A 25,722-nucleotide genomic window follows, 5' to 3' on the forward strand; every position below is an offset into this window, starting at 1 on the left:
TTTTTTGGTTTTTTTTTTTGGTTTTTCTCCGGTACCGGGAACCGAACTCACAACCTTGCGCTTGCCAGGCAGGCGCTTTGCCGGTGAGCTAAATCCCCAGCCCCTAGAACTTTCTTTTGGACCCTCAGAGGAAGGCAGATGGGAGAAGTAGCATGTTATAATGTTTGTCATACATTTTACTACCCCAGAACACTACAGAGTAATTCCACATTTTCCCATCAGTCACATCAGCTGACATCTGCAGAGATTCACAACCATTAGAGGTACACATCTGGATGTTATGGAAGTTGAAAGTAAAAAGCTTCCTAGATGAATGTAGTATAACCCTTTCCCATCTTCCTTGAGACTTCTAGATGCAGGCTTGAACTGAATCAGTTCTGCCACTAACCAGCTACATGACCATAGACAGGTTGCTTATTCTGAGAATTAGTTTCGTTATATATAAGACAACAAATCCTACCTGGTCGCATTACTGAAAGTATTAAAGCTATCACAGTATACAGTCATAGAGCCAGATCTTAATGTAATGATTAGCTACTAGCATAATGATTTGTTTTAAAAGCCTTGTTGTGAAGCTAGGCGTGGAAGTGAACTCAGGAGGATGATACAGGAAGATCATGAGTTTGAGATTATCTTGGCCTACAAAGCACAACCATGTCTCAGAAGACAAAACAAAACAAAAACCCCAAAAACTATATTGTAAGATATGGAGTCTTCTCAGCCAGGCTTTAGGCAAAAGTGAAAATCCTAGGATTTTCAAAAATGTGATTTTAACAGTAAGTGCTCTAAGCAATGACATAGACCAGCTTAGGTTGAGGCCAAGTATTTCATGAAATTGCAATTGCTAAAATTAAGAAATTGGGCACAAGGCAGGAGAAAACTGTCATTTCTCAGTTGCCAGTTTATTAAGCTTATTTATCTGGAAGGGAAAAATTTTAACCCTCTTAACAGATTTTTTTAAGTGTGTAACAGAGGTAAATTTAAAGTATGCATTTGTGATTGACTGAGGGGAAAAGCTAAGTAAACTTCTGTTTTAAAAAACCACATAGACATATTTTTGCAAGTAGAAAGAGGAGCAAGAGTTGGAGGGACAGGGAAGGAAAAGAGGAGAAGAATATGAAAAAGGCAGAAGATGTGTCATGCTCATATATCAACTCCCCATGATGAATGTGATCATTGTGTACTGCAAACATGGACTAATAAAAGTAAAAATAAAATAAAATCGCACAGATGTAATGCCCCAAGTTCCTTATCTGGAATGGGAAGGATAAGACCATTCATTTGTTTAACAAATATTTATTGAACACCAGCTGCATTTATCAGACAAAGCACTAAACATAAAATGAACTGATTACATTAAAAAAAAAAAAAAGTTTTCTTTACTGTGAGTAGAATTGCAGCCCGGAGACTGTTTCTCCGAGGTCTGAGAAGGGAAGTCATGATCAAGGGTTCTTCTTGTCTGTAAGAAGTTTGATTCCTACCACATGGTAGAGCGGTAAGGGCTGAAGGGGAGATAACCCTCATGTGAGGTTAGGATAAGGCACATTGTGGAGGATTCACTTTGATATTTTTCTTTTCTCCGTTGCTATTTCTGTCCATTATTCCTAAATCTCTTCCAGTAAAATTGTATTAAATGTTGCCCTCTGTTCCCTGTTTGGGGAAATTACAAGACGACTACCAATGGGGTTCCTTGGAGGTTGGTGGTAAGTATTCCTTGGGAATTCCTAGAAATCACCAGGAAGAAAAAGTTGGAGACTGACCTTATTAGAGTTGTATAAAGGCACAAGGCTGAAAGTTATTAGGATATTAATTAGAAAGGCAGTCCTTTGAAGGCTGGAGAACTCTGCATACCCCTATTATACATGGTCTTTGTGGATGGCTTGAATGACCATAACAAAGAGGCTGAGCAGATTCTCCTGACACCAGGCCCCTGGGCATAAAAATACAAGTGCATCACATGCTTGTTACAATGTCCAAAAGCAGCTGCTCTGAAAGGACTGCCAATGTCCCGTTCAAGGTGATGTCCTTTTATTCCTCTTTGTCTCCCTTCTTTACCATTCTTTCTTCTCTCAAATGCTCTCTCAGCACCTGTTGTCCAAATGAAGTGAAGATGAAATTAATACAAGTGCTATTCCATATGAATTATTACATTTAACCCCTTATAACAGCTTAGCAAGACAGGTGGGATCATCCCTGTTTTACTGATGAAAAATGTGAATTGAGAGTCCTATGTCCAAAGAAACCTAAGCTATAAGTAGGTAATAGCCCTCAGGTCCAAACATAGGTTTATCTAACTCCACAGATCTTTACATGATCCACAAAGGAAAATGTAATTTCAGATTCATCTAAGCAAATTATAACGAAGAAGAAAAACACATTGGGAGAAATGCTTATTGTTTCTAAGCAAACAAAGTGGTTACCCAATAGTGAACACTGACCTCAAGTTGTAACTGAAGAGGCCTAGATTCAAACACTTCCTCTCCACTATACAAATGGAGACAGAGTGGTCAAAGGCATTTTCAGCCAGCTCATGGCAAAATAAGATAAACCTTCTTTCATGATAGGCACAGAGAGATGACATCTATCTCCTGGGAATCAAACAGTTGTGTAGATGATTAATAAAAATCTGAGGTTACAAACACAACTTGTATTACATAACTGGGCCCAATAATTTAATCTTACAAAATATCCCCTGCCCATTCAAATTATGTTTACATGTAGAGACACATCTGTGGTTGACAGGTGGAGAATTCACAGCCCTCTTGTAAAGCATTGGTCATGATAGAACTAAGGTCACTCAACATAGGGACGGTTCACCTCTATGTTGTATAATAACACTGGCCTTAAAATAGCCACTCACGTTGGCACAGTCTAGACCTGTGGTCTCAAATGGACTGTGGCTGATGGTTTTCCCAGTCTTCAGTCCTTCAGAGACCAATACCTTCATAAGCTACAATAAGTATAATTTAGTGGAGAAATAAACAAAGACATATCAAATAGAATCCTAAAATTTTAACCATTAGATTCAATGGTCCTAAGATTAGTGTGTTACATTTTTCTATAGATTTCTAAACATTCTGAAACTTTTGTCCTTACACCTCTGTACATCAGTAGGTTGTGAACTGGCGCAAGTGCACAGGTCGCACTTGAACAAGCACTTCTGTTTCACTGTCATTTACAGTGATCTCTCACCTATCGGGAGTTACGGTCCAGAGACCCCTGTGATAGATGAAAATCCACGAAGTAGCAACATTATATTTATGTTATTTATATATATTCTAAGGCTTTATAAACCCTTCCCACACTCCTATAAACTTTTCCCACTCTCTTATTAACCTTTCCCACATTTTTATAAACACATCATATGCTCTTAAATACAAGGAGAAATGCTAAACATATGGGCACAGTGCGGGAGAGCAAACAGATACTATAGTCACTGAGCCAATCAGCGCCCAGGATACAGAACACAGTGCTGTGATTGGTCTCCTTCCATTCCACCAGCCAATAGCATGCTATGTACAATCTCACATTGGCAAACTTTCGCAAGCAGTAGTGGTGTACTGTGTTTCCATTGTGTACAGTACGTTATTTATCCATTGATGAAATACATACTGTATATTATTTTGATTTAATATTCTTTTAATATGCTTGAATTAACATTTTTTATTTTTTATATTGTTTTAAATTTCTGAGGCAAAAATAATTAAAATCGTAAATATTATATAAATATCTATGTACTGTAAAATCCTGCGATATAGTGAAAACTCTGTGATACAGAATTAGACTTTTTTAAAAAAACCTCATGATACAGTGAAATCTCCATAAGTGAACTGCAATATAGCAGGGGACGATTGTACACTTGCCTGACCTCAGCTTCTTTATGGCTGGTGGATAGTCATCCCTTGCTATATTGCAGTTCATTAAATACTTCATGCTCAGTGTAGTCTCCAGTTACCAGTTAATGATGAATTATTTATTTCCTTCTTCTCTTTTGTCTTTTTTCCCCCACCAACTACAGGCTTGCTTAAGGGAAGAAAGTAAGAGAAATATAAAAGTCTAGATTATATTCCTTTCTAATAATTGCTGTATAACTCTGACTGTTGTTTTTTATGATCTCAAAGATTAAAATTGCCTCTGGTAGCACTAGGATAAAACTTCGATACTTACATGTTCCTTCCCTAGTTTTCCCCCCGCCTGGCTCTGTACCCACACTCTAGATGTAAGAAAGGAGACTCTGAGAATCCTATTTTGGTCATAAGAGTCAGTCTCCTAAAAGCAGCAATTCTACAGTGAAAACATCCTGAGAAAAGAAGGGGTGGTCATGACAAAAACCATGATTTTTTTCATTAGAAATGAAAAGTGATGTTTTAGTCATTTATAGGGACTGTGTGACATAATAATGTATATTTGGTTTCTGCCGCAGGTTCCTTGCAGAGTTCCTAAAACTCTTATAATTTGCAGAATGATATAGGGGACTGGAGCATATTATGTTCTAATGAGGTGTCTCTTCGTGGCCGTGTTGTTAGCTGCTCACCAGAAAGGCCAAGCCATGATTAGAGACTTGGAACCTTCAACCCCACCCGCTGGCTTCTGAGGGAGGGAGAGGGGCTACAGATAGAGTTAATAATTGATCGTGCCTATATGATGATGCCTTTATAAAAATCCTTAACCTTCAGGTTTTAGATATCTCTGGGATGGCAAACTCATCCATGAGCCGAGAGGATGGTATACTCCAGCTCAGAGGGACAGAGCCTCCTGTGTTTGAAATGCTTACACACCTTGTTCTGTGTATCTGTGGGTTGTTCCTCTGTACCCTTTATCATATGATTTATAGTAAATCAGTAAATGTATAAGCAGTTATGCGCCATTATAACAAACTATTGAACAGGAGGAGTGGGGCATGGAATCTCTGAGTTAGAGTCTGAAGTTGGCCTGAAATACTGGAGGCCAGATTTGAGATTGGTATCTGACATGAGAGCAGTCCTGTGGGATTGACTTCTTCTTCCGTGGAGTCTGATACTAATCCCCGGTAATGTAAGAAAAGAATTATAGGGCACCCAGTTGGAATCCAGAAAGTTGGAGAATTAGTTGATGTCGGGTGCGGAAGGGTCTCACAATTTGGTGTCAGGAGTGTTGTGAGTAATAAAGCTTTTCTCTTAGTTTGAATTTGTAAACAATACAAAGAATGTGTAGGACTATAAGTGAGTTTCCCCCAAGTGATGAGGTCCATGAAGGAACACACAATCCAGATGAGGAAATGCCTTAACTCAGTTTTTAAAGTAGCTCATTTGATCTGCTTTTCAAGAGTTCCTTGGCTGTGTCCAACTGAATGCCTCTCTGATAAGACTGTAAACTCCTAGTTGGGCATGGCAGTGTGTGCCTGTAATCCCAGCATTTGGGGGGCTGAGGCAGGAAGATTGTCACAGGTTTATGGCTACCCTGGGCTATACAGTGAGTTCAAGACTGGCCTGAACTACATGGCAACACCCTGTCTCAAAAAAAAAGAGGGAAAGAAAGAAAATCCATAAAGGCTATATAAGCTCCCAGGAGTTGGGACTATGGCTGAATCAACTTTTTTTTTGTTTGTTTGTTTGTTTCTGGTATCAGGAATTGAACTCATGACCTTGCACTTGCCAGGCAGGCGCGGTGCTGCTAAGCTAAATCCCCAGCCCCTGACTGAATCAACTCTCATCTACCTGGAACTGTGAGATATGCTGTGAAAAGCAGGAGGTACTGGATATTCAGGGAGTTTACAGCTATTGATGACGTTAATAAAATAAGGAAGTGCAAAGGGGTAATACTTTTCAGCCAAAATATCCAGAATTTTACTTTGGGAATATAAGATTCCTCTGAGAAACAAACCATCATCTTGTAAAACCACAGCTTGGGCTTTGCCTTCTTATGTTATCTCCTTCTCCTTTGGGTTGGTTTCTGAACATACGACAATCATTCTGCAGTAAGAGGAACAGAGAATTTTGAAAAATGTATGTTATCATATGACTTCAGGATAAAGTATTATTCAAAGCAAAACCCAAGTTAAACACACATGCAGAGAAAAGAAAGTAGAGTAAAATATCAAAATTTCCATTTTTTCCCTTGCTATTTAATCCAAAATTTAATCCCAGGTCTCCATAGCTTCAGAGCCAGTATAGCAGTCAGGAAGCTTTTTGACAGCATTTTAAGATCTTGCATCATCTTTTTTATTTTTTCATCTGTGGGACTTTCTAATTTATATTTCTAAGGCCATAGTTGTGATCAGAGTGACATAAAAATCATTACTGAAAAGAAGAGAAATACCATAAAATCTTCCTAAGTGAGACACTAATGTCATGAAACTCAACATTGATGACCTCCCAAGAACCTGTTTGTTGAAATCCAGAACTATACAATTGCAGTTTCCTCTTTTTAAGGCAATAAAAAAATGCTATATTTATTCCCTGGATCACCTATAGAAGACAGTCAAGGTAGGTCACTTTTTAAAAAAGACAAATAGCATATTTAATTTTTTAAAAAGCTTCTGATTCTTAAAAATATTTGCACATAGCTCGACACGGTGGAACATGCCCATAATCCCAGTATTCCATGAGGCTGAAGCAGGAGGATTGCAAATTCAAGCCCAGTATGGGCAACTTAGTGATTTAGCAAGACCCTATCTCAAAATAAGAAAGGACTGGGGCTGGAGCTCAGGGCAATGGCCCTGGGTTTAATCTCCAGTACTGAAAAAATGCTGGTTAATTTCAGAAAAATAGAGAGAGCAAAAGATAATTCAAAATAGAAGGATACTTGCAAATGCCACCAACAAGACACAAACTCACAAATGTCTTGCGGTTGTTTTTCAAGTTATAAAGAAAATCAACAAATGAGAAGCTGTACCTGTATTCACTAAGTGAATCAAGTACAAGCTGTTCTTTTACACTCTGTTTTAGTCACTTTGCTATCAGTGGGACAAAAAAAAAATCCAACATCTGCAATTTAGAGAAAAGGTTTATTGTGTTAAGAGTTTCAGTGTGGTTTGTTTTTTTTTTTAATTTTTCTTTTTTTTTGTTTTTGTTTTTTTTCCAGTACCAGGAATTGAACTCATGACCTTGCACTTGCCAGGCAGGCGCTGTGTTGCTGAGCAAAATCCCCAGCCCCAAGTTTCAGTGTGTTCAGTCCATGTGTCTTGGTTACTTTTCTCTCATTCCTGAGTCAAAATACCCAATACCCAAAATTAAAGGAGGAAAGGTTTATTTAGTTCATGGTTTGTGGAGGTTTCAGTCCATAATCAGCTGGCTCCAATGCAGGGTGGCATGGCATGGGGCAACAGTTTAAGGCAGAAGAAGACAGCAAAAGGGGGAAAGAGCAAGCCTCTTTCCCTCCCTGATATTGTAAGCAGGTTATTCCCCACCCAGGGTGGCTGTAGCACTCACACCATCTCCGTGCCTTCCCCTTGCACAGGATGAAGATGTTTATAAAGTAAGGACCCTGGTTCCCTGCTGAGTAGCTTAGTTAAACTTCTAAACTTCTCAAGTTGACATAATGAACAACATCCTAGGTAAGAGCATGTCTTCTACACCCCAGGATGTAGAACTACTGAGTTATTTAGTTAAGCTTCTAGACCTCTCAAGTTGACACAATGTATCTACCATTACACCGTGGTTGGGCAGCCCCCTGGCAGAAATGGCATGTTGGATGGGCCTGGCAGAGGAAAGTTGCTCATGTCTTAGTGATCAAGAAGCAGAAAGAGAAGGGAGGAGCCAAGGGTAAGAAAACACCCTTCAAAATCATTCCCTCTGTGACCCATCACTTCTAACAGTGCCCTCCTCCAAGTGTGAGACTTTTGGAGGACATTTTAGATCTAAACCATAACACATTCTGAGGATCAATTCAACGATATAAGTAATCTAGGAATCCTGTATGTTTTTCTAATTAAGAAAATATGCAAATATCAACAACTCCAATGAAAGATCAATTTTTAAGATGTATCATATGACTTATTTTTTCAAAGAGGTTGGAAAGATTTTATGTTTATTTGCTGTTGCTACATCTTGCAGAAAAACTAAAAGCACCTTCTCAGATACTAGTGAGCAGGCACACACACACACACACACACACACACACACATGCACACACACACACACAAATTCCATTCAGGAAAGTTAGAGAAATCCCAGAACACTATTTAAGCAATTAAAATTCATCTTCTTGAAAAAAGGTTGGCTGTAAAATGTATCATTTATAGTTCTAGTTAGAAGACATTTCTTCTCAGTGTCATACTTTTTCCTTCTAATGTAGTTCACCATTCTTTGCTTTTTTACCTGCTTCTCAGAAGAGATCTGAAGTGATCTAACTCTTTCTGGTGACCACATATTAGATCACTGAATTTCTTACTGTGTAGCATGGAACTTTCTTTGAAGCTGAGTTCTGAAGTTTAGCTTAAGTACCAGAAATATTTGGGTCAATATGTGTGGTGTGGCATGTAAAAATAACAGCAGCAACAAGAAAACAATTTTTATTTCTCACCATACATCAGGTACTAGTATTTTGTTTAATTAATCTCCATAATATAATCCTTCTATGAAATAGAGACCACTATTGTTCCCATTTTATATACATGGCATGAAGAGTGATTTACCCAAAGTCACAGGGCTAGTAAGTAGCAAAGTCATGATGGAAACTTGGCAGTCTGTATCCAGAGTCAAAAAAACAACAAATGCTGGTGAGGTTGTGAGCAAATGGGAACCCTTCTACAGTGTCGGTGGAAATGTAAACTAATGTAACCACTATAGAAATCAGAATGAAAATTCCTCAAAGAACTAAAAGTATAAATTTCTTTTGACCTAACTATACCTTTTCTCAATATCATCCTGAAAGAGTTGAAGACATCATATTACAATGATGTATGCATACCTATGTTTATAGCAGCAAAACTCATAATAGCTAAATTATGGAAGCAGCCTATATGCCCATTCACAGAATGGACAAAGACAATGTGGTATATATACACAATGGAGTACTACTCAGCTATGAAAAAGACTAAATCTGAGTCATTTGTAGGAAAGTGGGTGGATCTGGAAATCATAATGCTGAGTGAAACAAATCAGACAAAGGAGGTGAAGTGTCATATGGTATCTCTCATATGAGATACTCAAGTTATAAACAATTTAAAGAGCAAAATAAAAGAGATGATAGGAAACGGAGGTAGACTGGAGATGGGGGAGCAGAGTGGAAAGGGAATAAAAATGATCCCATATATATCTCAAGATGAATATAATTATTATGTATTCAAACGTATGCCAACAATAAAAATGTCATACCTCTAACATACTTTCTTGTCTCACTTAGCAATCTATTTTCCTAGCTGAAAAATTATACTGATTCCTTCTGCCCACCCTGCTCCCTCCGTACATCTGCTTGAGTAATTGAATGCTAAATTCGGTAAAGTATATTCTCTAACAACTCCCTTTCTCAAGGTCCATAAGAAAGGCTGGCTGTTCGCCCACAAAATCTTATTCACTCACCCATCTGAATGGGTCTCTTTGAGACTAAAACTTTACTCATGTTGCTCAAAAGTGGAGGGGAAGTTTTCCTGTTCATTTCCTGTGAAGTCTCTTATGTTATAACCTCTCCTTTCCCCTTCCTTCCCTGCAGCCAGCCCCAAGTGAGAAACTCGGTATAATTTCATACGGTCTGCCTCAAAGACAGGTCATGAGCTCCCAGTACAGAAATTTCTTGCCTCAGCTTTACTGTTGACGGCAAGTTTTATCCATAGGGGTTTAAGGAAATGAATTATAAAAGGAATTATAAAAACTATCCTACCTGGTGACTGAGATAAACCTTATCAGCTCTCATTTCCTCTGCCAGGTGACTCAACAACATTATTAAAGCAAAGAAAGAAACCTTCAAGTCATCATATTAACCTTTCCGTTCTTCGTATAAGACAGTATGAAACCTTGGGATAGTAGGGCTTAAATGGAAAGTCAACTTCACCCCCACATTTTATAGATAAGGAAACTGTACCTTGATGTATAGTGTTTGTAATAATATCACCTATTGGCTGGGGGTTCTTTTGCCTAATTCAGCTGGAAATCACGTGTTGGCAAAGTGCACCTATCTTGATATAAGCTGCTTTGGACTTAGAGTGTCAGTGGCTCTTGGCCTTTAGTGTTACAGTTCTGAGCTTTGGGTGTCAGTGCCTCTTAGTAACTAGTGTTACCGCTTTTAGTATTACACCTCCTAGCAGCTCCCAGCTGCTCCTTCTGTGTCTCAGCAACCAGGGCTCATAGCCCCCTTGGCAGCTTGCAGGAGCTCTTCAAGCAGTTTCCACTGCCTCTCTGAGGCTCCTCCACTGGCCTCTGCTGGTCTTCACAGGTCTTTGCTGGTCTCCACAGTTATCTGTAGGTCTCTGTGACTCTGGGCTCTTCACCGCTCCATCACTCTCTGGAGCTCTTCGGGACTAATAGCCCTTATGTTACCAGCTTCTCCCTAATGCAGCCCACTCAGTCCACACTGCCTGAGATAAGAATCGTGCTGATGAGTCTCTTGGGCCCCATCGCAGCGTGGATAGAGTAGGCACACAGAGACTCTCCACTGCACAAACTGTACAGCCTCTTTCTTTTGCACATTCAAACCGTATAACTATGTAACTTGTATGAAAAGTAGTTAATTGTGCACACCCAAGGAATTTGAAAATAAAACGTAAATGAGGGACGAGAGTGTCTGGTTTCCAAGCCTTCACCTTTGAAGCACCTAATCTCAATCCATGGCTCCACCTAGTGTCAAGGCAACTTCATGAGTCCTGAGCACTGCCTCGTAGGGAAGTTCTGGAGAAGTCAGGCTGCCTCTGTCTCAAATCTCTTGTTATGTGAGCGGTTTCTGCTGTGAATTATAAACCACTGGTGAATGATCTTAGTCCCTAGAAAGAAACGATAATTATTTTGAGCCACAGAATGTTGGTTGATGTTTTAATTTTCAACTAAGTAATTATGTTTTCTTCCCAACAATTTCAAACTGTTAAAAGTAAATCACATGAACTCTGAGATGAAATGTTCTGTAAACTCACTTTTGAGTGTCACTCCCCCATTCATTTTAGTACATTTAGTCTTTAGTACATTGACTTTCGATCCTGGCAATGAAATATCCCCCAAGGAGAAAGCTCCTAGTGGAGATTCTGATTTAACTGGTTTGCAAAGTTTGGCACTGGTATGCTTTAAAGATCCGCAGTAGTTGTAATGGGCAGCCAGAGGTTGGAGCCCTAGCTTCAGCGATCCCTTGGTGCCTACTAGGTTCACGCTCAGGATATACCTGCTGTGCTTTAGACAAACCAGGTCACTTGCAAAGCAATTTTCTACCCTTGGTGCCCTAGCCCATGCCACATATGACTTGGTCCCTTGCCTCCAACTCAGCAGTCATAATCTACCAACAGGTACAGCCTGCTTAAAGACTCCCTCCCCTGAGAATTTCCTTGCCCCTCCTTCCCAAACAAGTGTTTCTTCTACCTTGGAACCCCTGACAATTGTTTCTCCCAGTACTCGGAATTGAACCCAGGGAGTCATACTTGCTAGGCAGGTGTTCTACCACAGAGCTACATCTCCAGGCCCCCCTGAATATTTTTAAAATAAGTTCTATGATATCATCATAAAATAATATATTATTAATATAATATATCAATATAGTATTAATTTTATATTATAATATAAAATTACTGCTAAAGTTATAAACTGTTCTTTTTAACTTATCAGTGTATAACAATCTGAAGGTATGATATTTTTGTGAGGAAAATGAGCACTCCCTATATTGATGAGGATATAATTTGGTGTGATGGCTTTTAAGAACAACCTGGCATCATATGTCAAAATATATGTTGTTTGGCCCAGCAATTCCACTCCTGGGAATTTATCTTACACATGTAACCACACATGTGGACAATAATGCTTATGAAGGAATGCTTGTTGTAGCATTGTCATAAAAGCAAAAGATGACAGACAAGTGAAATGTTTCACTAATAGAGGATTGGCTAAATAAATTATGGTACATCCATACAATAAAATGCTGACCAATCATTTTTAAAATGAGGTACATCTATATTCATGGAGATAGAATAATTCTAAGTTACCTTGTTAAGCAGAAAAAAGATCAAATGCAATATTATACAATGCAATTATTAAAAAAGAATAAGGGTATCTTTATCTATGTTTACAAGCATTAAATGTTTATAGAGGGCTACACAAGAAACAAATTAACACTAACTGACTAGGGAAGCAAACTACAAATAATGGGTATGAGGTGGCAAAATTATACAATAAAAAGTATGAACCTGTTGCCAAATATAAGAATTAGAGCATTACAATTACCTTTACATTTACACAAAGTTGTACTTAGCCCATCCAAAACTTTTGTGTAAATTAGGGAGAAAAAGCTCCCCTTCTTTGAGGTAGATCTATCCTGAGCCAGAGCTCATTGCTTGACCATTAGAACATAGCTTTATTGTTCATGGCATACTTCTGCCCTTATGCATTTTTAGACTTGTTTAAATCGAATCATAAATAGAATATATTCTTCTACAACTTATCTATTTTTATTGAACGTTATTTTTGTAAGAGGCAGCAATATTGTTGCATGTGGTAATCTTTACTGCAGTTATACAATATTTTGTGTATGATTATTATATACTAATGGAATTAACTTAATATATTTAATTCTAGGATAAATTTGAAAGGGTTCCTATAGCTAACTTTAAATGGAAAATAAAGCTAACCTAAAGAATAATAGAAGAACTCTCAAAAACCTTGTTTCTGAGTGAAGGTAAGTATGCTTTCATTTGATGGGGAAGTTTACATTGTATGAAGCAAGAGTGAGCCTATAAAGAAGTGAGTTCAATAGTAAATTTCTGATGTTCATGCACATCTGAACCTTTTATGTTCATATCTTTTACCCTAGATGTCTGCTCTCTAAGGTTTTTTATTGTAATAATGCTGGCTTTAACAGTGATAACCCACCCCTACTTACATAATGAAACATAAGTGGGCTTAGTGAGAGAAGAGCTAAGTTTTGACTACAGTGGACTCTGCAATCTAATGCCTGTATTTATATGCAACTGAAATGTCTTTGCTAACATGCACATGTAAATATACGATAGCCAAGTTTTTATTCAGATAAGGAATCATGAATAAGAAGTTTTCTAAAATTGATAGTAAATTTTCAGACAATAAGAATTCAAATAACTTGTAAACTAGAAAAAAGAAAACTGGAAAAAGCAAGTAAACAAAATCATAACCACAATCAGTCAAAAGGAAAGCAAAAAAGAAAAGAAAAAATAGGAAAAAGAAGCAAATAAAAGTAGGTCAAAAAGCAAATTAAAAGTAGAATGGTAGTAGAAAAAGTCTAAGTGTATTAGTAATTACAAAAATATAAATGGACTAGAATTTATAGTTAAAAGACAATCATATCAGACTAAAGAAGAACTCCAACTACATTTTCTTACAAAAGAAAGAAAACAAACTGTACAATAAAATTACAAGAAAGGTGAACATTATAACAAAATATGGGGAAAGGGGAATAATTGCATTTAAAACATCAAACAAAATAGTCTTTTGGACAATAAGTACCACTAGATATAAAGAGCAGCCACTAAATAATAAAAGGTTCCACTACTCAGAAAGTTATAGTATAATTGCTGGGTATAAAAAAAAAAATTGCTGGGTATAATGATTTCACTTATCTAAAGCAAAAATTAATTGAACTACAAAGGGAGATTATCAAATCTAGGTACTAAAATGATGAATTTCAATATTTTTATCAATTATATATATATATATATATATATATATATATATATATATATATATATCTCACCCAACATTTGGAAAATGTACCTACTTTTTCAAATGTAAAAATGGTGCACATGCAGAGAAAACACAGAAAAGATTTGGACTCTATCAGCTCTCACAACTCGCAGGGAGGGGAAGGAGGCTCCCCAGACGGTAGGTAAGTCCCCAGGGTTGGGAGATTCAGGAAGAAATGACAGCAAAACCAACACCCTGTATGAACTACAAAAACAGTATTGGGTGTTGCTCTAAGATGACTTTTTCCACATTAGGAAACAACCAAAAAGGGATTCAAGCACAGGTACATGCTGCATTGCCATAAAATGCTTAATCAGGCACCATTTCAGGAAGTAGTCATTTAAATCTGAAACTCAAAACAACTTTACTTCAGGGTTCCCATTGTTAACTTTCCGATAGTGACTGGGTAAGCTATAGCCATTGGTAAGACAGGGGCAGCCGAGAAAGAAATCCCCAGAGAAGCTTCAACTCAGGCTGGGAAGGACACAACCTGGTCCCACAGTGAGAAGCCAGGACTGGCTTGAGTTGTGCTCAGAAACGGTAGGTCTGAAAGTGCTGCTGCTGTTAAATACTAAAACCATTGTCCTACTGTCTATATCCAGCACACATCTGAGGTCTGACTGTCCACTGATTGTTTTGGCACTACCCTAATCCTGATAGTGTGAATACAATGTAAGGTACAGAAAGACTTTTCTTGTCCTTTGCTTGCTTTGCTGCCTTATGCCCACCATGAACTGTTTCTCCTCTGGGACGCCTGTCTTCCATGCCACCCTGCCTTGGAGCCAGCCAAATATGGACTGAAACCTCTAGAAACTGTGGGCTAAATAAACTTTTCCTCCCTTAACTTGTGGGTGTTGGGTATTTTGTCTCAGCAACAAGAAAAGTAAGACAAAGGGGGAGGAAAGCAAAAGTCATACAGCCAATTTATTTGAAAGGAAAACAAAGGAAATTAAAAACAGATCAATGAGGTGCTCAGCAGGCTCACAGAAAATACAACTAATCAGATAATAGAGGTAATAAATAAAGCAATCAGAGAGCTTACAGGAGACACTAATAAAAAGCTAGCTGAAGTAAACAACATAATACAAAACATAAATGACCAGTTTAGTAAAGAACTAGAAAACTAGTTCTTTAAAACTAGTTCTAAAACAGTTTAGTAAAGAACTATGAAAACTTCCAAATAGAAGTCTAGATGATTAAAAATGATACTGAAAGTATAGGCAGCAGCACTGACCAGTGTGAGGACAGAACATCAGAATTAGAAGATAGGCAAGTTTTCAAAGACCAATTACTCATAGATACTTTAAAAACAATAAGAGAATATGAAAAATGGAATCAATAGCTACTACATGAAGCAAAGACAACTAATATAAGATTAACTGGAGTAAGTGAAAAATCAAAAGATAGCACAAGGGGCACAAAAATTCTATTTACAGAAATAACAGCAAAATACTTTTGAAATATTGAGAAAGAATTAAACATAGAGATTAACAAGGCATGTAGAACCCTAAATAGCCACAATCAAAACAGAACTACTCCATACCACATCATAGTCAAAATGAGAAAAATTTAACACAAGGACAGAATTTTATAAGCTGTTACAGAAAACCAATGAGTGACATATAAAGGTAAACCCATTGGAATTACAACAGATTTCTCCACACTAACTTTAAGGCCAGGAGAGGTTGGAGTACAGTGTTTCAAAGCCTAAAAGAAAACAATTCCCTATGCAGATTCAAATGTCCTACAAAACTGTCTTTCAAATATGATGGAGAAGCCTAGTGTGGTGGTGCATGCCTGTAATCCCAGCATTCCAGAGGCCGAGGCAGGAGGATCATTGTGAGTTCAAGCCCAGCCTGAGCTACAAAGTGAGCTCAAAGCCAGCCTGAACTGCATAGTGAGACCCTGTCTCAAAAAGACAAAAAAAGAAAAAAAAAGGTGGAGAAATAAGGAATTTTCATGACAAAGAACTCCTCTAAGTAATTTATGACCACTAAACTCTAAAAAATTCTCAAGGATATCCTAGAAAGAGACAATGAAGCCAAAATGCCCAAAAAATCTAGTAGAATGAACACACCAAGGAGGGTGAACAGATAAACAGAAGGGGGTAGGGAATCCTCACCAGGATAATAATGCAATTACAGGAATAAATTAATACCTTTCCGTAATAACTTTCAATGTAAATAGTCTTAATCCCCTAATCAAAAGACACAGACTGGCAAAATGGATCAAGGAACAAAACCCAGTGATAAGGAGTACACAAAAAACACATTTAATCCAAAAAGAAATACACAAATTCAAAGGATGGAAGACAATATTGCATGCAACAGGATCCTGCAAGAAAAGGAGTAGGTCCAGACAAAGTGGATTTCAAACCAAAACTGATTAGAGAAGGCAAAAAAGGATAGTAAATATTGGTGAAGGGGACAATTTAAGGAACAGATTATAATTATTCAATTATAATGGGGGACCAAAATAGCCCACTATCACAAATGGATCAACTAGAGAAAAAAAAATCCAACAAAGAAATATCAGAGTTGCAAGAAACTTTGAACAAATGGACTTAATAGATTAAATGGAAATAATAGATTATTTCCACACAATAGCAACAGACTACACATTCTTTTCAACAATACATGGAACTTCTCTAAAATATATCATATGCTAGGCAAGAAAGCATGCTTACACAAATGCAAAAGAATCAAAATTATCCCATACATATTATCAGATCATAGTACAATGAAACTAGAAATCAATGGCAAAAGAAACCACAGAAATTATGCAAACACATGCACAGTAAAAGTACACTCTTGAATAATCAATGGGTCATGGAGAAAATTAGACAGTTCTTAGAATAAAGTGATAATGCCATTACAACAAGCAGCAACCTATGGGACTCAGTCCTAAAAGGTAAGTTCATAGCTGTGAATACTCTCATCAGAAAAATAGAGCGAGCCCAAATAAATCAGCTAATGATGCACCTCAAGGTTCTAGAAAAACAAAAATAATCCAAATCCAAAGCTAGTACGAGGAAGGAAATTATAAAGACCAAAGCAGATATTAATGAAATGGAGACTAAAGAAACAAAACAAAGAATGAATGAGATAAAGAATTAGTTCATTGAAAGAATAAACAAAATAGACAAACCCTTAGCCAATCTTTTAAAAAAAAGGAAAGACTCAAATCATTGCAATTAGAAGTTAAAAGTGTACAAGGAAAAACTACAATGAATTCTGCTGAAATTCAAAAGATTATTAGTAACTACTTTGAGCACTTGTACTCCTATAAAATAGAGAATTCAGAATAAACAGATAAATACCTAAATACATATAAACTACTACAGCTGAATCAAGAAGGTAAAGACTATGAATAATCCATAATCAACCAACGAGTTTGAAGAAGTAATTTTATATCTACCAACATAGTAAAGCACAGGTCCTGATGGATTCACTCCCAAATTCTACAAGAATTTTCAGGAAGGTCTAATACCAATACTCCTGAAACTCTGTAATGAAATTGGAAAAGAAAAAGTACTGCCAAAGTCATTCTTGGAAGCTGGTATTAATCTGATTTCAAAACCTGAGATACACTGGTTATGGCTTATATCTAATTGTTCTCCCAAAACCTCATGTGCTTGTGGGTGGAGCTTTGAAGAGCTGGCTGGATCTAGGGTGTGTGAACTGGGATTAAGGATGTGTGGTACTAAATTAGTCCACTCATTGGAATTAGCGTAGTTCTGGGTGTGAGTGGCACCACCCACAATGCTTGTAGCCTGGATGAGATAAACAGGAAAGACAGGCTTGCTGTTTGCTGCTCTTGCTTCCTTCCTGCTTTGCCATGGAATCTTTGTCCTCTGCAATTGTCCTCTGCCGTGCCACCCTGCCTTGGAGCCAGCCTGCTGTGGACTGAAACCACTATAAACTGAGCTGAAATAAACCTTTCCTGGGGCTGGGGATTTAGCTCAGTGGCAAAGCACCTATCTGGCAAGCGCAAGTTCGTGAGTTCGGTTCCCAGTACTGGAAAAAAACCGAAAAAAAAAAAAAAACCAAAAAAAAAAATAAATAAACCTTTCCTTCTTTAACTTTAGGTTTTGGATATTTTGTCTCAGCAATGAGGAAAGTAACTAAGACAACACCCCATCAGAAAAAAGAACTATAGGGACAATGTCTTTAATGAACATTAATGTGAAAATCTGTAACAAAATACTGACAAATAGGATGCAATAAATGACCCAAAAGACCATACAAGATGACCAACAAGGAATCATCCAAGAGTGCAGGATGGTTCAACATATACAAAACAATAAATGTAATTTATCACATAAACAGAAACAAGGACAAAAATCACATGATCATTTCAATAGATCCAGAAAAAGCCTTTGACAAAATCCAACATTGAGGCATGATAAAATTCTTGAAGAAAATAGGTATAAAAGGGTCTCAATCTGATGAAAGCAGTTATGACAAACTAATGACCAACATCTTAATAAATCTGGAGAAGCTAAAAGTTTTGCCTATAAAATCAGGAACAAACAAGGATGTCTGTGGTCACTGGTACTGTTCAATATAGTCCTCAAAGTATTAGCCAGAGTCACAGGCAAGAGAAATAAATGAAAAGGATACACACAGGAAAGGAATATGTCAGTACTGTTTACAGATGACATAATCCTCTACCTAGAAGACTCAAAAAAATTTCACCGGATATTTAGAATTAATAACCAACTTCAGTAGCACAGCAGGACATAAAATCAACACACAGAAATTAATAGTGTTGTTTTGTACTAATAATAAAGTCATAGAGAAAGAAATTACAGAAGCAATTCCTTTCATAATAACATCAAGAAAAATTAAATAGATAGGAATTAACCTACAAGGAAAACTACAATACTCTGAAAAAAGGTGATTGAAGAAGACACCGGAAAATGGAAAGAAATCCCCTATTCCTAATTAGGCAGAACCCATGTCAAAATGGTGGTACTTCCAAAACTGACATATAGATTCAACGCAATCCCAGTCAAAACACCAACGGTATTTATCATAGAACTGGAGAAAACAATCCTAAAATCCATATGGAACCAGAAGAGATCTAGAATAGCAAAAGCAACCCTGGGCAACAAAAGCAAAGCAGGAGGCATCATAATCCCAGACCTCAAAGTTATACTACAAAGCTACTGTGATAAGAACAGGATATTATTGGTAAAAATGAAAACAAACAAACAAAAAGAGATGTGAATCAGTGGAACAGAACAAAGAATGCAGAAGCAACTCTAAGCACATTTAGCTATCTGATCTTTGACAAAGGAACCAAAAACTTGTGCTAGAGATAGGATAGCCTCTTTAACAAGTGACGCTGGGAAAGTAGCTATCCACATGTAGAAGACTGAATCTAAACTCATTTCTCTCACCATGTACTAAAGTAAAATCAAAATGCTCCAAAGGTCTAAGTATTAAAACAGAAATACTAAGTCTGCTGGAAGATAAAATAGGAACAATTCTGGAAGATATAACCTAGGCAAAGTCTTTCTGAACAGAACCCCAACTGTGCAAGATATAACACCAAGAATCAACAAATGGGATCATATCAAATTAAAAAGTTTCTGCACAGCAAAGGAAATAACCAGAAGAGGCAAGAGACAACCTACAGAACGGAAAAAACTTTGCCAGCTATTCCTCAAACAGAGAACTAATATATGATGGGATTTTTTTTCAGACAGGGCTTCACTATGTAGTTAAGGCTGGCTTTGAACTCACTGTGTAGCCAGGCATAGTGGCATATGCCTATAATCTCAGCACTCAGGAGGCTGGAGCAGGACTGTTGCAAGTTCGAGACCGGCCTGTGCTACAAAGTGAACTCAAGGCCAGCCTGAATTGCATAGAGAAACTCTGTCTCAAAAAAAGAAGAAAAAAAACCAGAACTCACTATGTAACCTAGGCTGGCATTGAACTCATAGCAATCCTCTTGTCTCAGCCTCCTGAGTGCTGGGATTACAGGTATAAATTATCATGCACAGCTAAGACTAATATGTAGAATATATAAACAACTCAAAAAAAGTAGACCTCTCAAAATAAAAGACCTAATAAAAAATGAACAACTGAAAGGAATAGACATTTCTCAGAAGGACAAATAGCCAATAAATACATGAAAAATGTTGAACAACATTGGTCATTAGAGAAATGCAAATTGAAACAACACTAAAATTCCATCTTACTGCAGAAAGAAAGGCTATCATCAAGAAATCAGATAATAGGGCTGTGGGAAAAAAAATTTTTACTCTTGGTGAGAATACAAATAAATAGGAATATAATGGAAATCAGTATGGAGCTACCTCAAAAAACTAAAAGAAGAAATTCTGCTTAACCCAAATAGCCCCTTCCTAGGTATACTCCCAAAGAGTTAGTCATTATATTACAGTGACACATGCATATCTATATTTATAGCAGCAAAACTCACAATAGCTAAATATTAAAAGTGGCCTTTATGTCCATCAACAGCTGACTGAATAAAGAAAATGTGTGTACATACACAATGGAGAACTATTCTACCATAAAGAAGAAAAATTGAGTCATTTGTAGGAAAATGAGTGTACCTTAAAACCATAACATTAAGTGAAATAAATCAGAATACAAGCTTAAATAGAATATGGTTTCTCTTTTTTTTTTTTTTTTTTTTTTTTCTCCGGTACCAGGAACCGAACTCACGACCTTATGCTTGCCAGGCAGGCACTTTGCCGCTGAGCTAAATCCCCAGCCCCTGAATATGGTTTCTCTTATATAAGAAATGCAGGGGCTGGGATTTAGCTCAGCAGCACAGAGCTTGCCTGGCAAGTGCAAGGTTGTGAGTTTGATTCCCGGTACTGGAAAAAAAGAAAGAAAGAAAGAAAGAAAGAAAGAAAGAAAGAAAGAAAGAAAGAAAGAAAGAAAGAAAGAAAGAAAGAAAGAAAGAAAGAAAGGAAGAAAGAAAGAAAGAAATCTAAAATATAAATAAAGAGCAATATAGGAAAAAAGAAAATTGGGCAGAGAATGGGGGAATGAGGGAGAAGGAGAGGGAGAAAGGGAGAGGAGGAAAAATGCAAGGAGCAGAGGAGGAAGGGGAAGGGGATGTAAAAAGGAAAAATTTTAAGATAAAAAAAGAAAACCGTATGAACACAAAGAAAGAAGCAATTATTGAAGACCACCATTTCATCAAATGTGTCTGCACTGAGATCATTATTCTTAGTGGCTAACTGTGTTGCTAAAGCTAAAATCCCTTTATTACTCATAAAGAGTTGATCTCACCTGTTGCTAAAGACATTTGTCATGAAATTTTAGGAGAGGCTGCAGTTCAAAAGGTAGTCGGTGTTCCTCTTTCAGTTGGCACCGTTAGGCAAATTGCTGAAATAGCAAAAGATATCAAAACACAATTATTAGAGAGGATTAATGAGTCGCCCTTGTACAAAACCCATGTTGGCGTATCTACTCATATTGACAAATAATAATGCTTGTTTTTGCGCAATGTATTTTTCAGGAAGATGTACATAGGGCTGTATCATGTGCACTTTTATTGCTAACCACCACACAGCTGCAGAACTACTCAAGTCTTTGAGTGATTATATATCAGGAAAATTGAATTGGTCTTTTTGTTTATGCACAAACAGAGAGGCTGCCAGCTTTCTGATTTCACTACTTGGATCAAAGTGGGGACTCCTAAACATGAGTCTATGCACAATGTCCTGCAAAAAAATGTCAACTGGACTTAATAAAGTTTTGCAAGATGTATTAAAATTATCAGTGACATAAAAGTATATGCTCTTAGCTCGCGTGTGTCCATGTAACTCTATGAGGGGGTTGACTTAGAATACCCACACCTTCTCTTATGCACTGAAGTGAGACAGCTTTGTAAGGGTAGAAAACTGACCAGACTTTCTGAGTTATGAGAGCTGCTCCTAACATTTGTTTTAGAAAAATAGTCACAACTGGCAGCACATTTCAGTGACGCAGAATAGGTTGTAAATCTGCCTACTCACATAACATATTCAACTTGCTCAACAAACTCAATTTATTACTTCAAGAAAGGATGACAACTGTATTCACATCAGCAGATAAAGCAGATGCATTCAAAGCCAAACTAGAATTATGGGAACAATGAGTAAAAATTGGGATTTTTGACATGTTTCAAACATTAACAGAGATTTTGAAAGAGACTTCAAAAGGATCTTCTCTCTCCTAGCTGGTGCATGATCACCTAACTCAGCTTTCAAGAGTTAGTATTACTTCCCAACCACAAGCTATCCCCGAGCTGGGAAAGAATGGTTCTGAAACCTATTTTTCAGTAAGTCAGGTGAATCAGTTTTGTCTATGCTAGAAGAAGGTCAGTTGCTTGTGATCACAAGTGCTGGTGGCCTTGAAAGTATTTCTGAGACAGAAAGTATTTCTGAGACAGAAAGTATTTCTGTCTCCACATATTCTGGATTCAAGTTAAGGCAGAATATCTGAAATTTCCACAAATGCACTAAAAAGCAAGCCAGGCGTGGTGGTGCATGCCTATAATCCCAGCACACGGGAGGCTGAGGCAGGAGGATCGTTGGGAGTTCAAGACTGGCCTGGGCTGCAAAGTGAGCTCAAGGCCGGCCTGAACTGCATAGCAAGACCCTGTCTCAAAAAGACAAAAAAAAAAAGCACTAAAAAGCATTCTTCCAGCGACAGCAACCCAAATGAGATTATGGAATAGACAAGACATAAGCAACACACTTTAGGCGTCATTATCGGCCATCACCCCTAGATGGGACTGTGTAGTTGTAGGAAGCAAGCTCAAAACTCCCACTGATTTTGACTTACTGTGAGTTATAGAATTGTTTTGTTACATATTATAATGTAATAATAATAATAGAAAGACAATGTACTATAACTGTAATGTGATTGAATCATCCCCAAACCATCTCCCCTAGTACCCATCCATGGAAAACCTGTCTTCCATGAAACTGACACTTCCTAGTGTCAAAAGGATTCTGGAATACCAACTAAAATAGTTCTTCAAGGGGCTGGGGATTTAGTTCAGCGGCACAGTGTCTGCCTGGCAAGCGCAAGGTTGTGAGTTTGATTCCTGGTACCAGAAAAAAATAAAATAAAATAAAATAAAATGCAATAGTTCTTTGAGGGAAATTTATTAATTTAATATTTTTGGTTATTTTTGAGATAGGATCTTGCTCAGTAGTTAAGGCTGGCCTTAAACTCTCTATTTAGTCTAGACTGGCCTTGAACTCACAGTGATCCTCCTGCCTCAGCCTCCCAAGTGCTGGTGTTACAGGAATTTATTAATTCAGTCCTTAATTTAGGGAAGAAAAAAGGTTGAGAATTAATAAACTATGTGTTCCACTTCAGAAGTTAGGGCAAAAAATAGAAAAAAGAAAATCAAAACAAAGGAAGTCAATAAGTCATAAGTTGAGTATGTCCAGAAATGCAAGGGCAGTTGAACATTAGAAAATACCAAAACATAACTCACCACAGATTAAAGGGGAAAATATGATAATCTCAAGAGGTGCAGAAGTAGTCAGAAGCAGACTGTATAAAACCAGGAGCTAGAAAAATAAGCCCTATATATGTCTATTCAACATTAGTCTGGATTTTCTAATAGGTTCATGAAGACAAGGAAAAGAAGAAAGATTAGAAAAGGAAATGATAGGAGTATTCTTAATTATAATTGTACAAGGCTCTGGAAGAAATATATATTGTATAGCTTGGGATTGATATATACTGTATATGTAAAAATGTTACATATAAAGTCCCTAAGAATCTATAGGCAAATTATTAAATGATAATGAACACCTTAATGATATGGTTCATGACAAGACTATACAGCCAAATATATAGTATTTCTAAGCATCAGCTAAAAATAGAAAACATAATTTTTTAAAAAGCAGTTTATCATAACAACAGAAAAGTACAAGTTATACCACCTAATGAAGTTATGCAAGATCTTTATAGAACACACCCTAAAACCCTAATTTATAAACACCAAACATCTATTATACAGAAAAATATAGAAGAATGTTCAATAGGAACTCTCTATTATTAAGTTGCAAGTTCTTTCCAATTTGATCTATAGATTCAATGTAATTTAATTCCAAATCCCACTGCATTTTCCCCAAGAAACTGACATGATTCTAAAATTTTATGCATAACCAACGTGAAAAATAGAACAAAAGCTCTTGAAAAAAAGTGCAGTAAAAGGTCTGGCCCCATCTTATTTGAAGACCATAATTGTAAAGTTACAAAGATGAAGAAAATGTGGTACTGATGCTGAACTAGACAAATGGATTAATGGATAGTAGAGGTTCTGGAAAAAGATCCACATGTATATATACTCAAGCTTTGATGTGAGAATTCGTATATATTGAGCACCTGGAAAAAATTATAGGGTAGTAACTTTATGCTTTGGGGTAGAAAAGAACACACACACACACACACAAATCAAAAAGCAAAAAAAAAAAAAAAAAAAAAAAAACCACAACATACGTAAAACTGAAGAGACAGACAAGTTTGACTATATTGAAATTATAAGTTTATGTTCTTCAAAAGAACCCGCAAAAGAATTTGAAGACAAACCACAAACCAGTAGTAGATATTTGCAGCACATGTAACTAATGATATATTGGTAAACGCTTATAACCCAGATTTCAAGTGGAAAAAAAACCTATGGTTTATTTGATTAGGTGATTTTCATAGTGGAAATGGCTAAAGGGAATCAGACATGGTGGTGTATCCCTTTGTAACCCAGCTATTGGGGAGGCTGAGACAAGAGAATTGAAAGTTTAAGGGCAACCTGGGCAATTTAGCAAGACTTTGTCTCAAAATAAAATTTTAAAAGGGCTGAGAATATAGTTCAACACTCCTTGGCTTCAATCCCCAGTATCACGCACACACACACAAAAATCATGAAAAGAAATTACACAGCAATAAAATAAATAATTTCTTAAAAATGAGTAAAGGACTACTAGGCATGGTAATACACGATAGTAATCCCAGCACTTTGGGAGGCTGAGGTAGGGGGATTGCAAAAGTTTTGTGAATTAGCAAGACTGGACAGCTTAGTGAATTAGCAAGACTGTCTCAAAATTTGTAAAAAATGTAAAAGGACTGGGGAATCTAGCCCCTGGGTTCAATGCCTAGTACAAAAAGAAAAGGGTAAAAGGCCTGAATGATCATTTTGCAGTAAAGAGCATAAATGAATAATAAAAATATGAAAAGATTATCCACTTCTTTGGCAATCAAATAAATGTAAATTAAGATTATGATATGAAATTATATTTACTCTGCAAATGGACTAAAATTAAGAAATTACTATAGTAAATATTTGCAAAGAGATGAATCAAGGGAAAGTCATAATGCAGTATGATTATCTACTGATGCAACAATCTGAAATACAATTTAGTATTATCTTAAAAAATTGAACGTTTGTTTGCATGTTTTATAATTCAGCAACATGTACTTTCAGGTTTACATTGTATAGGAATTCTTGTATAAGTATCCCAGAAAATACAGACATGGATATTCACAAAGCATTTTTTGTAATAGTGTAAAACAATCCAATGTATTAGTCAGGACTTGTCGAGAGCAGCAGAACCAACAAAAGAAATAGACATAATGAAATTTTATTATAGACATTTACCTACACAACAATGGGAGTTGGCTGTACTCTCTCTGTGAGGCTATTTTCTGCATCAGTGCTGGAGCTACAGTCCCCAGGACAGGCAGCCAGGACAGGAAGTGAGGAAAGCAAAGTCAAGCTGGAACCCACGGTGTGAACTGCAATCTGTGTTGGTGTCTCACCACCTTTACACCTCTATCGCTTTGGGGGGTGGGCAGGGCCTTGCATATGCTGAGCAGTCGTTCTGTCGCGGAGCTACAGCCCAGCCCTCCACTCG

At 37.0% G+C, this 25,722-nt stretch overlaps 1 long non-coding RNA gene across 2 annotated transcripts; it reads right to left on the reverse strand.

Moving 5' to 3' along the window:
- Nucleotides 1–1,327: 1,327 nt before the first annotated feature.
- LOC106148983 lies at nucleotides 1,328–25,514 on the reverse strand. Of its 2 annotated transcripts, XR_001234833.1 has the most exons (6): nucleotides 25,467–25,514; nucleotides 21,098–21,193; nucleotides 10,000–10,894; nucleotides 5,863–5,951; nucleotides 2,439–2,588; nucleotides 1,328–2,088 (listed from the first exon to the last, which is right to left on the reverse strand). It is a non-coding gene; the product is annotated as an uncharacterized LOC106148983 (long non-coding RNA). The 2 variants fall into 2 exon arrangements; XR_001234832.1 differs by lacking the exon at nucleotides 25,467–25,514 and having other exon boundaries at nucleotides 10,718–10,894; nucleotides 21,098–22,007.
- Between the last annotated feature and the right edge of the window lie 208 nt (nucleotides 25,515–25,722).

The sequence above is a fragment of the Chinchilla lanigera genome, unplaced genomic scaffold (genome assembly GCF_000276665.1).
Source record: "Chinchilla lanigera isolate Chin_1 unplaced genomic scaffold, ChiLan1.0 scaffold00033, whole genome shotgun sequence".
NCBI lineage: Eukaryota > Metazoa > Chordata > Mammalia > Rodentia > Chinchillidae > Chinchilla > Chinchilla lanigera.